Here is a 3990-nt window from a genome sequence, read left to right as displayed (position 1 = left end):
ATGACTTGAAGATTGTTAAAACTTGAGATTCGATCCGTTTAATTGAGTAAACAAAAATCTTTTATGCATGATTGTATGTTTTTACCTTACTCAAGACGATCAAGAATTAAGTTCGGAGGTGTTGATACCATCTTAAAAGTGTTATAATTCCTTGCTTAGTCTTCCTTGTTCATGAGTTTTTATGTATTAATGGTCATATTTTGTAGGAAATAATCATCTGAGGGATATAATGGTCAATTGGAGCAAAAACGCCCCATAAAAGAGCTAAATCGGAGCTTATAAGAATCAAGTATTAAAACGACAGTATAATTACGAGTTTGCCCCTGAGTAGAAGTGCAGCAGCACAAGGGATGTGCTGTGCTCGGCACTGGAAGGCCGAGAGCATGAAGCATCAGAGCAGAGTTGGTTGTCCTGTAGCACAACTGCGCCACAGATTTTGATTAAATTGATACGGGCTCGAGCACGCATGGATGAAATCTGAGAGAGGTGCTACGATGAGCGCCTAGGCACTCGCCTATGCACTACGACAAGAAAAAAAAACTAGATTGTAGCTATGCTCTACCCTAGCACAATGGCGCTCTGCCCTGTATTATAAAAGGATTCTTCAAATCTTCGCATGGGAGATTCACTTCAACTCGATTTTCCTCTCAATTTTCCAGATCTCTATACTTTTGTCTCTCATTTTCTTTTCTGTCCTTTCATCCTTGCTTGTTATTCCATGATGCATCTTGAAAGAATGCAAGGATAAAGGTAAGAAATTCTAGTCTAGGTTAGGATGAGTCTTAATCATTCTTGGTTATGAGGTTGTAATTATCTGTAATTCTGGATGAATTTCTTGTTGTAATTTCATTCTTGAATGGTGAATGAACCTCTATGCATTTAGTTTTAGGGTTTTTGGCCGATTCTCTTTAATTCTTTGAATGTTAGGAATTGTTGACATGTCTATGTGTTTAATCTCAAAGAGCAAAAAATAAAGCATGCTTATGTATGAATTAGGTTAATTAGGTTAATCTTTTCATAATATTTCATAATTAGTTGATTTCAAGAACAATTGAATTAATAACCTAAACTTTTCGAACTATTAATTCATCTTAGTCAAGATTACCTTTTCTTAATGCAAATGCTTGATTAATATTGAAACTATGTAACACAGTTAATTAAGGCATTTAGAATTGATTAAGTGATTAATCATGAAATCAGGGTATGCATTTCTAGGCTTTTAGGCTTCATAGGCTAAGTCAATAATTAGGAAGAAAATTCATTTGTTTAAGGTATGCAATTTTAGGCTGCATAGGCTGCATAGGCTAAGTCATTAATTAGGAAGAAAATTCACTTGTTTAGGGCCAATGAATCACTACTACAAAAACAACATTACTTGACGGTTGCAAATTAGAAGTACTTAACGTTTTTAGGAAAAAAAAAATGTCAAGTTATATGTAAAAATGTAAGAAGTAATGAAAAAAGCGGAGAATGACCAAATTTTTTGAATTTTTTTCACGCTGACCAAGTACTCGATGGTTTAGAAACATCAAGTTTAACTTTATTTTCATGTCATTTTGAAAACCTCAAGTATAACTTATTTTCATAAAGAAATAAAAATCCTCATGTGGAATATTGGCTTCCCTCATTTACGGAAAGAAAATCGGTTGACACTCGCGCGCTTGGTTCTTCATCTTCGTCCCATCATCTTCAAAGTTCTTCCCAAAAGTTAGGGTTTGCTAACAATTGGTCCCTTCACGCTGCCGACTATGGTTCGACGCTATCGCCGGTGGTTCGACACTACTGTTGGTGGTTTGACGTTGCTGCCGGTGGTTCCATACTGCTGTATCGACGACAGTACCGACGCAAACCCCTTGTAAGTTCAATTCACACATTTTTTATTCCACTCGCTTTCTTCTTCCAAAAATAGATGGTTCTCTCTTTGTAGTTTAGATTGCTTTGTAATGGATGGTGCTCTCTCTATCTCTATTTTCTTGATGTTTTTCTCTATTTCTCTTCTACTGTTGGTCTCTCTTTTTTCTTGATTTTTCTAGTATTAGTTCAAGAATTTTGGCGTTGTTCTTACTCAAATGTGAATCACATTTTGGTCCTAAAAAGGTTTGTTTGGTCATATTTGATGTTTTATTTGGAGGTTTTTGGCATTGTTCTGCTCTAACTTTCACTAGAATATTTGTTTGGTCCTAAAATGTGTTCAATTCTTAAATGATAAAATTGATCGGTTTTACGAACTTTACATTATAGTTTGTAGATTCAGCCTTAACTAGAATTATGTGTATACTATGTTGAGGACCCAATGAAAGCTAAAAATTTGATCGAATGTTTGACCCAGAGATACTTACGTAAATGCTTACATTAAAAATTAACTAGTAAGGGACCAATCTCTCTAAACATCTCTAACTTCTATGTGACTTGGTCTACAAATCTCACTATCTCTTGTAGTCATCATCTAGGACACGACTTTGGTGAAAGTTGTCACCTAATTTGTTACCCACACTTTACTTGTGGAAAATTAATTAGTGTCATTTGTAAGTGCCATTTTTTTAATATAAAGGATATAATTTTATTGAAAGTTAACCATTAGTCGTTATATTTTCTTACTAGATTTAAAATTATGGATAAATTGTGGATACTGTAGAAAATAACAAGGTTTTTAAGTGAGTTTTATTGGGTTTTTGGAAAAATTAAAGGCCCAATGGCATTCTTGTAATTAATGAGCAGTGGAAATTTTGTAATATCCCTATCTTCTCCAAAATAGGGCAATTTTCGTGGGTCTCTTTTTTTGGCTGAAGAAGAGAGACAACCGCATGAAGAAAACAAGTTCGCAACAGTCGCCTGAGGAGATCGTGAGTCCTCTGGACTGTGCGGCCGGCTTCGTGGAAGGCCAAAGCCGAAAGCGATGTCTGAAGCCGCCTGTGAGTAGCCATCCTTGAAGAGCCACTCGGCTGGACGTTGGGTGTCGGCTTCGTGGAAGAGCAGTGGTCGGCCAGATCCGGTTTAGCACGTGGGTGCACTGGTCAACTTCGGTTTAGCGCGTGGGTGCGCCGGTCAGTTTCGTTTTAGCGCGTGGGTTTACTTGCAGATCTGGTTTTAGTGGTTCGCCAGTCAAAGGTGGGTAGCACACTGTTTTGGGCTATTTTACAGCGGGTTATTTTCAGTTTTCAGAGGTGATATTGTGTGCGGATCTCTCAGTATCAATGGATCTTAGAATTACAGCTTGGTGAATTCATTGTTTATCTGTAATTTATAAAATTTCTTTATTACTCATTAATAAATTAATTTAAGCTGATTCTCAAAGTGGATGTAGACCAAACTAGTCGAACCACTATATATCTTGGTGTTCTTTACTGCTTTCGATTTATTTCTGCTTATTATTTGCATTCTGTTTGGCCATCTAAGTTAGGTTCAGAAACTCTCACAAGTGGTATCAGAGATCCAGTTGATCCAATGTCTGAGGCCGACTATATTTATATATATTCTACTTGAGTTTAAATGTGGTTCATCTCATCTATTCTCCTACAAATCACTTGTATCCCATATTGCGTACACTTGGTGAATCTCTACAATCTACTATCCTCCTTGTTAGTCTGGTGAGTTATTCCTGACTATCATTGTTTTTGGATTATATACATTTTCTTCCTATCCACTTCTACTTATCTATATGTTCATGGTTTATTTGATGGCCACTAACAGCAACACCATTTTAGTGCTAGAGTCAATTCGGTGGTTCGTTGATCCTCAAACTACAATCCCCAAGTAAAATAGGTATGTATATGTTTGTCCAAAATGTATTCCTAAATTATTAGTCTTACATACCGTGACTTTCTAACTAAATACTTTCTTTGTTTTTTTCAGCCCAAACTATTAACATAACCATTAGTATGAGGTTCGTGTATTATGTATGTTTTTCCTAATTTTAAATGTTGTATATTTAGGTTTGACTTGTAGTTGAAGTACACTGCCATTAGTTTGTGGTTTTTTCCTATTCTTTGT

General features: G+C 35.9%; 1 long non-coding RNA gene across 2 annotated transcripts; it reads left to right on the top strand.

The window, feature by feature from the left end:
• Nucleotides 1–311: 311 nt before the first annotated feature.
• LOC120080330 lies at nucleotides 312–3990 on the top strand. Of its 2 annotated transcripts, none has more exons than XR_005482476.1 (5): nucleotides 312–1855; nucleotides 2756–3108; nucleotides 3401–3587; nucleotides 3705–3762; nucleotides 3853–3990. It is a non-coding gene; the product is annotated as an uncharacterized LOC120080330 (long non-coding RNA). The 2 variants fall into 2 exon arrangements; XR_005482475.1 differs by having other exon boundaries at nucleotides 3691–3762.

This window comes from Benincasa hispida, chromosome 6 (assembly GCF_009727055.1).
Source record: "Benincasa hispida cultivar B227 chromosome 6, ASM972705v1, whole genome shotgun sequence".
Lineage (NCBI taxonomy): Eukaryota > Viridiplantae > Streptophyta > Magnoliopsida > Cucurbitales > Cucurbitaceae > Benincasa > Benincasa hispida.
This window is presented reverse-complemented; position numbering and strand designations above follow the sequence as displayed.